We start from the raw sequence: 11,227 nt of genomic DNA, 5'->3' as shown, positions 1-11,227 counted from the left end.
TACTTTGGGAGCGTCGGTACCCTTGTCGCTTTTCTCCTTCCCTCAGTGACCACTCTGTATCAGAGCCTGAACCCATGGCGGTAGGGAAACAGTGCATGTCCCTCATGTACAGTTTCTACAACGCTAGTGGATTCCGGTGTCGCAGGGAACTTTATTGACCAGACCCTTGCTTCCTCTCTGAACATCACCTCTTTCCCGCTGTCCTCTCTGTTTCAGGTCCAAGCCCTTGATAAATTAGCCCCTAGGATCCGGAACCAACGCACACATCACCACACCACCCACCCTCACCGTAGAGTCCATTCATCTGGAAAACATTCCCTTCTTCGTCATTAGTGCACCAGTTCACAAGATCATCCTCGGCCTCCCATGGCTCTAACGCCATAACCCAACCATCTCATGGTCAAGGATGAGAATTGCGGACTGGGCACCCGAATGCCGGAGGACCTGCTTTCCCCGTCCCCTCTTGAGTTGTTGCCCCTGTGATCTGGGATGTAGATGTGGGCATTCGCCAGGCTCTGGAGAGGGAACCAGCACCCACTACCTGTCATCTTGAGCGCATCTACGTTCCCACGGGGATAAAGGATCGGCTGCTGACCTGGGCACATACAGCTGTCGTCGCTGGACATCCAGGGATCACCCGTACTATTCAATCTCTCTCCAAAAAGTATTGGAGGCCCACCTTGGCGCAGGACGTTATTCGCTACGTCAACTCCTGTTCTGTGTGTGCCCAAACAACATTTCCCCATGCACGCTCCAGCAGGGAAACTCCTTCCCCTTCCGGTGCCTCAGTGTCCCTGGTCTCATCTATCCATTGATTTTGTCACTGATCTCCCCTCTGACAGTTTCACCACCATTTTGGTGGTTGTGGATAGATTCTACAAATCCTGTCGTTTTATCCCTCTCTCTGGTTTCCTTACTGCTCTCCAGGTCTCTGGGGCAGTGTCCCAGCAGGTCTTCCGGCACTATGACCTTCCGGTGGACATCGTGTCCGACCGTGGCCCCCAATTCACATCACGGTTATGGAAAGCCTTCATGGAGAAGCTTGGGCTCATGGTCAGCCTCAATTCCGGGTATAGGCCTCAGTCTAACGGGCAGGAGGAGAGGATGAACCAGGAGCTGGGGAGGTTCCTGAGAAGTCACTGCCAGGACCGGCAGGGGGAGTGGGCCTGATTCCTTCCCTGGGTGGAGTACGCTCAGAATTCGTTACATCACTCCTCCACTGGGCTGACTCACCCCCTAACACACTGGAAGTAACAGCCGGCCCTGACTCCGTGAACACCGGGCCAGACCGAAGCTCCTGCGGTGGATGAGTGGTTCAGGTGCGCAGAAGAAGTGTGGAGCGATGCCCACGTGAGACTCCAGCGCACCGTCCATCATCAGAAGGAGCAGGCGGATCGCCACCACAGGGAGGCTCCCGTGTTCCATCCTGGTGATCGTGTCTGCAAGAAGCTGAGCCCCCGGTTTGTGGGGCCGTTCAAGGTTCTCCGGAGGGTCAACAAGGTGACATAGATTACAGCTCCCAAGTGACTACTGTATCTCACCTTCCTTTCATGTCTCCCTTCTCAGGCTGGTGGTTCCTGGACCTTTAGCTGAGGCTGTCCCCCACAACACTCCTCTCTGCCTCCCCTGGAAGTCGAAGGAGGTCCCGCATATGCCGTCAGATCCCTACTGGACTCCCGACGTCGTGGGGGTTGGCTCCAGTACCTGGAGGACTGGGAGGGGTATGGTCCAGAGGAGCGGTGTTGTGTTCCGGTGGAGGATATTCTGGATCTCAACATCATTCAATATTTCCACCTTCGCCGACTGGCCCGCTCCTCGCCCTCGAGGAGACACCCTACTTCCCGTGGGTATGGTGAACGGGGTGTCCGGGAGGTCCTTCACCCAGATTTTTTCTGTTAATATTTTAAAATAGATTTCCGGAAATTCTGAACAGTTTGACATGACTTTTTTCTGAACAGTTTGACATGAGGGGTATTTTTAAAACACAGTATAATTGGAAGGATACGTGGATTTTTGCACCTTTAAAGATTTTGCCATGGGGCAGAGAAATGTGCTGTTTTATAGCTCGTCTCATGCTATTCTTTAAATTTTACAATGAGGATAAGACTACGTTTTGCAGTTTTAAAATGCATTTCCTGCTACTCTACACATTTTAAATGTTAGTTTTAAACTGTTCAGAGGAAATCTCACTTTTAAAAGTTAATATTCTGTTAACTCATACCCAAATAATGTTGACTTATCCTATACTCGTATTTGTGGCCAAAGCTAACTTGATGAAAAATACACTTCAAAAACCCCACCTCAAACTTGTATCTCAAACAGACCGTTTCAAAAATGCTTGCTATTTCCTCAAAATAAAATAACAAGGCTACATACAAGGAGTACCAGGCACTGAGTCAATGTGCAGCGGTACGGGGTAATTGAGGTAATACAGTATGTACATGTGGGTAGGGGTAAAAGTGACTAGGCAATCAAGAGACATAATAAACAGAGTCGCAGCAGAGTGTGAGTGTGCATAGAGCCAGTGTGAGTGTGCATAGAGCCAGTGTGAGTCTGCATAGAGCCAGTGTGAGTGTGCATAGAGCCAGTGTGAGTGTGCATAGAGCCAGTGTGAGTGTGCATAGAGCCAGTGTGAGTGTGCATAGAGCCAGTGTGAGTGTGCATAGAGCCAGTGTGAGTGTGCATAGAGCCAGTGTGAGTGTGCATAGAGCCAGTGTGAGTGTGCATAGAGCCAGTGGCTTATGGCTTGTGGGTAAAAGCTGTTAAAGAGCTTGTTGTTTCCAGACTTGGTGCATCGGTACCACTTGCTGTGCAGTAGCAGAGAACCGTCTATGACAGGGGTGGGCAACTCCGAGGGCCTGATTGGTGTCACTTTTTCTACTTTCCCTAGCAAAACACAGATTATTAATTAAATTGCATTCTAAACTGAAGATGATGATTAGGTGATTATTGGAGTCAGGCGTGTTAGCTGGGGCTGGGGCAAAACTGTGACACCAATCAGGCCCTCGAGGACTGGAAATGCCCACCCCTGGTCTATGACTTGGGTGGCTGGAGTCTTTGACAATTTCTTAAGGTCTTCCTCTGACACCGCCTGGTATAGAGATCCTGGATGCCAGGAAGCTTGGCACCAGTGATGTACTGGGCCGTACGCACTACCCTCTGTAGTGCCTTGAGGTCGGATGCTTAAGCAGTTTCCATACCAGGCAGTGACGCAACTAGTCAAGATACTGTCAATAGTGCAACTGTAGAACCTTTTTGAGCATCTGAGGACCTATGGCCAAATATGTTCAGCCTCTTGAGGGGGAAGAGGTATTGTTGTGCCTTCTTTATAACTGTGTTGGTGTGTTATGGACCACAATTGATCCTTAGTGATGTGGACACCGAGGAACTTGAAGCTCTCGACCCGCTCCACTTCAGCCCCGTTGCGTGCTCGGCTCTCCATTCCGTATAGTCCACGATCATCTCTTTTGTCTTTGGTCACGTTGAGGGAGAGGTTGTTGTCCTGGCACCACACGGCCAGGTCTCTGACCTCCCTATAGGCTGTCTCATGGTTGTCGGTGATCAAACCTACCACTGTCGTGTTGTCGGCAAATTTACTGATGGTGTTGGAGTCATGCGCAGCCACGCAGTCGTGGGTGAACAGAGAATACAGGAGGGGACGAAGCACGCCCCCGTGAGGGGCCCCGGTGTTGAGGATCAGCGCGGCGGATGTTGTTGCCTACACTTACCACCTGAGGGCGGCCCATCAAAGTCCAGGAACCAGTTGCAGAGGGAGGTGTTTAATCCCTTCACTATAGCCCGAGTACGATGGATGGTTTACCTCAATATAGCCTAAGTACCATGCATCACTTTAAAAGCTGATGTGCATAGAAATACCATATTGTTGGCATCCTAAATGGCACCCTATTCCCTATATAGCGCACTACTCTTGACCAGGGCTGGCAACCTATTCCCTATATAGTGCACTACTCTCCAAAGCCCATAGGGTTCTGGTTAATAGTAATGAGCCTGATTCAGACTTAGGAAATGTACACCTTTCCTATGCACTTCTCAGTAGTTGGTATTGAGACTTATCTTATGCAGGTGTGTAAATGGCATTGCAGGCGTGGTTCCCTTGCGCGCACTGAATACATTTAATTAAACCGCTAAAAACCCAGGCACACCATCAGAACTGAAACAAATCAGCCTGGCCCACCATCAGAACGGAAACCAATCAGCCTGGCCCACCATCAGAACGGAAACAAATCAGCCTGGCCCACCATCAGAACTGAAACAAATCAGCCTGGCCCACCATCAGAACTGAAACAAATCAGCCTGGCCCACCATCAGAACTGAAACCAATCAGCCTGGCCCACCATCAGAACTGAAACAAATCAGCCTGGCCCACCATCAGAACGGAAACCAATCAGCCTGGCCCACCATCAGAACGGAAACCAATCAGCCTGGCCCACCATCAGAACTGAAACAAATCAGCCAGGCCCACCATCAGAACTGAAACAAATCAGCCAGGCCCACCATCAGAACGGAAACAAATCAGCCTGGCCCACCATCAGAACTGAAACAAATCAGCCTGGCCCACCATCAGAACTGAAACAAATCAGCCTGGCCCACCATCAGAACTGAAACAAATCAGCCTGGCCCACCATCAGAACGGAAACAAATCAGCCTGGCCCACCATCAGAACGGAAACAAATCGGCCTGGCCCACCATCAGAACTGAAACAATCAGCCTGGCCCACCATCAGAACGGAAACAAATCAGCCTGGCCCACCATCAGAACTGAAACAAATCAGCCTGGCCCACCATCAGAACTGAAACAAATCAGCCTGGCCCACCATCAGAACGGAAACGAAAGTACAATTTCCATCCTAAAACAGTCAGCCGCACACGTTCTCTGAATGAAATTAGAAACAAACCATTAAAAACCCTTTGTTGGAAGAATTAGCACGAAGTTTCTCTTGGGCTGCTTTGTTTTGACAAAATCACTGTTCAAAGGACTGTTTACTGCTGTTCAAAGGACTGTTTACTGCTGTTCAAAGGACTGTTTACTGCTGTTCAAAGGACTGTTTACTGCTGTTCAAAGGACTGTTTCAACTAATGACACAAATGACTATTTGTAGTTTTAAACAGGCCTTGTGTCACGTTCCTGACCTATTTCTGTTAGTTTATGTGTGTTAGTTGGTCAGGACGTGAGGTTGGGTGGGCATTCTATGTTTTCTGTTTCTGTGTTGGTTTTTGGGTTGCCTGGTATGGCTCTTAATTAGAGGCAGGTGTTTGGCGTTCCTCTAATTAAGAGTCATATTTAGGTAGGCGTTGTCACAGTGTTCGTTGTGGGTGATTGTCTTCCGTGTCTGTGTAATTGTTTGCACCATACGGGACTGTTACGGTTTGTTCGGTTTGTGTAGTCATTTTGTCCTATTCGTGCGTTCTTCTTGTTTTATGTAAGTTCGTCGTATAGGTCTGTCTACACCGTTTGTTGTTTTGTTAGTTTAGTTTAGTTCGTGTTTTCGTTTAATAAATATGTGTTCAAACTCCACTGCGCCTTGGTTCGATCAATACTCCTCCTTTTCGGTAGAAGAGGAGGAGGACCGCCGTTACAGAACCACCCACCAATCCAGAGCCAAGCAGCGGTGTAAACGGAGTAAGGGACAGCGAAAGAAGGAGGAATGGACTTGGGACGATGTATTGGACGGTAAAGGTTGCTACACATGGGAGGAGATCCTGGCTGGAAGGGATCGCCTCCCATGGGAACAGGTGGAGGCACTGAGGAGAACAGAGGCAACCGGAGAAGGGAACCGGCGTTATGAGGGGACGCGTCTTGCACGGAAGCCCGAAAAGCCCGTGAGTAACTCCCAAAAATTTATTGGGGGGGGGCTAAGGGGTTGTGGGCCTAGGGAAGGTAGGAGACCTGCGCCCACTTCCCAGGCTAACCGTGGAGAGCGGGAGTACGGGCAGACACCGTGTTACGCAGTAGAGCGCACGGTGTCTCCTGTACGTGTGCATAGCCCGGTGCGGGTTATTCCACCTCCCCGCACTGGTAGGGCTAGATTGGGCATTGAGCCAGGTGTCATGAGGCCGGCTCAACGCGTCTGGTCTCCAGTGCGTCTCCTCGGGCCGGCATACATGGCACCTGCCTTACGCATGGTTTCCCCGGTTCGCCTACACAGCCCGGTGCGGGTTATTCCACCTCCCCGCACTGGGCGGGCGACCGGGAGCATTCAACCAGGTAAGGTTGGGCAGGCTCAATGTTCAAGAGAGCCAGTACGCCTGCACGGTCCGGTATTTCCGGCGCCACCTCCCCGCCCCAGCCTAGTACCTACAGTGCCTACACTACGCACTAGGCTACCAGTGCATTTCCAGAGCCCTGTTCCTCCTCCACGCACTCTCCCTATAGTGCGTGTATCCAGTTCGGTGCCTCCAGTTCCGGCCCCACGCACTAAGCCACCTGTGCGTCTCCTAAGTCCTGTACACACTGTCACTTCTCCCCGTACTAGTCCTGAGGTGCGTGCCCTCAGCCCGGTGCCACCAGTGCCGGTACCACGCACCAGGTATAGAGTACGCTTTGAGAGTTCAGTGTGCCCTGTCCCTGCTCCCCGCACTAGTATGAAGGTGCGTGTCCTTAGCCCGGTGCCTCCAGTTCCGGCACCACGCACCAGGTCTACAGTGCGCATTATCCGGCCAGAGCCATCCGTCTCACCAGCGCCATCTGAGCCATCCGTCTCACCAGCGCCATCTGAGCCATCCGTCTCCCCAGCGCCATCTGAGCCATCCGTCTCCCCAGCGCCGTCTGAGCCGCCCGTCTGCCATGAGCCTGCAAAGCCGCCCGTCTGCCATGAGCCTACAGAGCCGTCCGCCAGACAGGAGCCGCTAGAGCCGCCCGCCAGACAGGAGCCGCTAGAGCCGCCCGTCAGACAGGGTCTGCCAGAGCCGCCAACCAGACAGGATCTGCCAGAGCCGCCAACCAGACAGGATCTGCCAGAGCCGCCAGCCAGACAGGATCTGCCAGAGCCGCCAGCCAGACAGGATCTGCCAGAGCCGTCAGCGAGCCATGAGCAGCCAGAGCCGTCAGCGAGCCATGAGCAGCCAGAGCCGTCAGCGAGCCATGAGCAGCCAGAGCCGTCAACCTGCCATGAGCGTCCAGAGCCGTCAGCGAGCCATGAGCAGCCAGAGCCGTCAGAGAGCCATGAGCAGCCAGAGCCGTCAGAGAGCCATGAGCGTCGAGAACCGTCAGCCAGCCATGAGCGTCGAGAGCCGTCAGCCAGCCATGAGCGTCGAGAGCCGTCAGCCAGCCATGAGCGTCGAGAGCCGTCAGCCAGCCATGAGCGTCGAGAGCCGTCAGCCAGCCATGAGCGTCGAGAGCCGTCAGCCAGCCATGAGCGTCGAGAGCCGTCAGCCAGCCATGAGCGTCGAGAGCCGTCAGCCAGCCATGAGCGTCGAGAGCCGTCAGCCAGCCATGAGCGTCGAGGGCCGTCAGCCAGCCATGAGCGTCGAGAGCCGTCAGCCAGCCATGAGCGTCGAGAGCCGTCAGCCGGCCATGAGCGTCGAGAGCCGTCAGCCTGCCATGAGCGTCCAGATTCGTCAGTCAGCCATGAGCTGCCCTTCAGCCAGAAAAGGCTATATACCCAGAACTGCCCCTCAGTCCAGAGCTGTCTCTCTGTCCGGAGCTGCCTTTCAGTCCGGAGTTGCCCCTCTATCATGATCTCCCTCTCTATCCTGAGCTACCTCTATATTCTGATCTATCCCTCTGTCTTGTGCTATCCCTCTGTCTTTATCTATCTCTCTGTCCCGGTGTTGTCCCTGTCAGTGATGTTACCAAGAGGATTTTGTGGGGGTAGAATGAGGGTGGACATTTTTAGGGGGAGATGGAGGCTAGGATTGACTATGGTGGGGTGGGGACCTCGCCCGGAGCCTGAGCCACCACCGTGGTCAGATGCCCACCCAGACCCTCCCCTAGACTTTGTGCTGGTGCGCCCGGTGTTCGCACCTTATGGGGGGGGTTATGTCACGTTCCTGACCTATTTCTGTTAGTTTATGTGTGTTAGTTGGTCAGGACGTGAGGTTGGGTGGGCATTCTATGTTTTCTGTTTCTGTGTTGGTTTTTGGGTTGCCTGGTATGGCTCTTAATTAGAGGCAGGTGTTTGGCGTTCCTCTAATTAAGAGTCATATTTAGGTAGGCGTTGTCACAGTGTTCGTTGTGGGTGATTGTCTTCCGTGTCTGTGTAATTGTTTGCACCATACGGGACTGTTACGGTTTGTTCGGTTTGTGTAGTCATTTTGTCCTATTCGTGCGTTCTTCTTGTTTTATGTAAGTTCGTCGTATAGGTCTGTCTACACCGTTTGTTGTTTTGTTAGTTTAGTTTAGTTCGTGTTTTCGTTTAATAAATATGTGTTCAAACTCCACTGCGCCTTGGTTCGATCAATACTCCTCCTTTTCGGTAGAAGAGGAGGAGGACCGCCGTTACACCATGCTGCCTGTTGCTTAACAGTGAACACAGTACAGCATCATATGTAACACGTTAAGTGCTTCCAATGAGATCGAGGCTTCTTTCATGTTAGCACTTCAGTTACGTCCCTAATGGCACCCTATTCCCTATATAGTGCACTACTTTAGACCAGAGCCCTATGGAACCCTATTACCTATATAGGGCACTACTTTTGACCAGAGATGACACCCTATTCCCTATATAGGGCACTACTTTTGACCAGAGCTGGCACCCTATTCCCTATATAGTGCACTACTTTTGACCAGGGCTCTGTTGGTGGTGGACTATATAAGGAATAGAGTGCCATTTGGAATACAGCCATCATTCCCAGCGACGTCCTCCTGCCTCCTTGCCACAGCTACAGAGGCTCAGCTCTGACCCTTTTGACATACTGTTTAGTTTATCAGCTGGTAGGCGTGGAGCATCCTCCTCTGTGAATTTCATAAACATAAAAACTGTAAAACATTAAAGTTATCCTTTTTAGATAGAACTATACTAAATATATTCACGTCAACAAATAATTGATTACAACACATTGTTTTGCAATGAAAGTCTACAGTAGCCTCAGCAGCACTCTGTAGGGTAGTACCATGGTGTAGCCGGAGGACAGCTAGCTTCCATCCTCCTCTGGGTACATTGACTTCAATACAAAACCTAGGAGGCTCATGGTTCTCACCCCCTTCCATAGACTACTCAGTAATGATGACAACTTCCCAGAGGACATCCTCCAACCTATCAGAGCTCTTGCAGCATGAACTGACATTGTCCACCCAATCAAAGGATCAGATAATGAATATAGTCCTGAAAGAATAAGATACAGCTGGCTAGCACTGCGGTGCATAAAATATGGTGTGTAGTTGAACAGTTTTGAACAAATTCATTTTTTTCAAAAAAGGAGAAGCAAGAGGTCACATTTTTTTCAGCTTCACCTACTTAGCTAGCAAATGCAGCTAGCTAGTTTAGCCTACTCAAACACCCTGCTCAAACAGGGGGATGCTATGTTAGCTAGCTGGCTATACCTATCCAACACAACACTGGAACTCTTCCAAGGTAAGCTTTTGGTTTTAAAAATGTATTGTCAACGGGGCCCGCCGGTGTAACTGCTAAACTGCTTACTGACTGTACACTGTAACTTTACTGCATGATTGTAGCATTAGTTATATTAGCTATCTTGACTATGACGTTACTTTAGCTAATATGGTGACAACTATGTAGGCCGTGCTTAGCGTTTATTATATGTTTTGGTTTGGAAAGTATTTTTTCACCTAGTCACATACAGCTGATGTCTTGTGAATTGAAGTCCACAAATGAAGGGGGAAAGTGTGAGGGGGAGAGCGCATAGATAGGAGATGGAATACAACGTGGCTGCTATGAGAGTGAACTGTATTTAGGCTCGATATGGGTGTATTCATTCTGCCCATTCTGTTGAAAAACGTTTCTTAAATGGAAGGAAACAGAAGGAAATGGGGATAAACATACCTGAATTTGTCCAATAGAAACTATCATTTGCAACTGTTGATTTAACTAATGATTTACACCCTAGATCAGCTAGATGCAGGCAAGTGTGCAAGGCGGTATTGAATGAGTCACTGTCTAACACCTGAAATTCTCTCGACCTGTGTGCATCCATATTGTAAACTTTAATTCATAGGCTAGGTTGTAGCAACCTCCATGATGGGTCTAGGGAAATTTGAGTATCATGTAGTCGCCTAAACCTATCAATATTACATTGAGCTGGGTAAATGGAATATGAACGACAGTCATCCAATATGCTGTAGTAGAAATAAGGCCGTGCTCATTAAAAACACAAATCATCCTCCGTCAACTTAAACGTCACCGACCACCACTGTAGGCAACGGCCACCGAAGCTCAGCTCTAAACCTCTTGATATTGAAATTCGAGTTTCAGTTTACTACATTAATTGACTGAAGTGAAATGGAATTGACCCCAAACCCTGCTATCATCCAGCTCACATGGCATGCCCGTATATCTTTGCCAGGTCATACAGTAAACATGAACAAGGAGTACAGGAGGGAACTAAGCATGCACCCCTGAGGGGCCCCCGTGTTGAGGGTCAGTGTGTCTGTGTTCTTTTGCCCATCTTTAAACTTGTATTTTTATTGGCCATACTGAGATATGGCTTTTTCTTTGCAACTCTGCCTAGAAGGCTAGCATCCCGGGGGTCGCCTCTTCACTGTTGATGTTGAGACTGGTGTTTTGCAAGTACTATTTAATGAAGCTGCCAGTTGAGGACTTGAGGCATCTGTTTCTCAAACTAGACACTACTTGTCCTCTTGCTCAGTTGTGCACCGGGGCCTCCCACTCCTCTTTCTATTCTAGTTAGAGCCAGTTTGTGCTGTTCTGTGAAGGGAGTAGTACACAGCGTTGTATGAGATCTTCAGTTTCTAGGCAATTTCTCACATGGAATAGCCAGTCTATTCTCAGAACAAAAATAGACTGATGAGTTTCAGAAGAAAGGTCTTTGTTTCTGTCCATTTTGAGCCTGTAATTGAACCCACAAATGCTGATGCTCCAGATACTCAACTAGTCAAAAGAAGGCCAGTTTTATTGCTTCTTTAATCAGGACAACCGTTTTCAGCTGTGCTAACATAATTGCAAAAGGGTTTTCTAATGATCAATTAGCATTTTAAAACGATAAACTTGGATTAGCTAACACAACGTGCCATTGGAACACAGGAGTGATGGTTGCTGATAATGGGCCTCTGTACACCTATGTAGATATTC

This window comes from Salvelinus alpinus, chromosome 6 (genome assembly GCF_045679555.1).
Source record: "Salvelinus alpinus chromosome 6, SLU_Salpinus.1, whole genome shotgun sequence".
Lineage (NCBI taxonomy): Eukaryota > Metazoa > Chordata > Actinopteri > Salmoniformes > Salmonidae > Salvelinus > Salvelinus alpinus.
Note: the sequence above shows the minus strand (reverse complement) of the source record.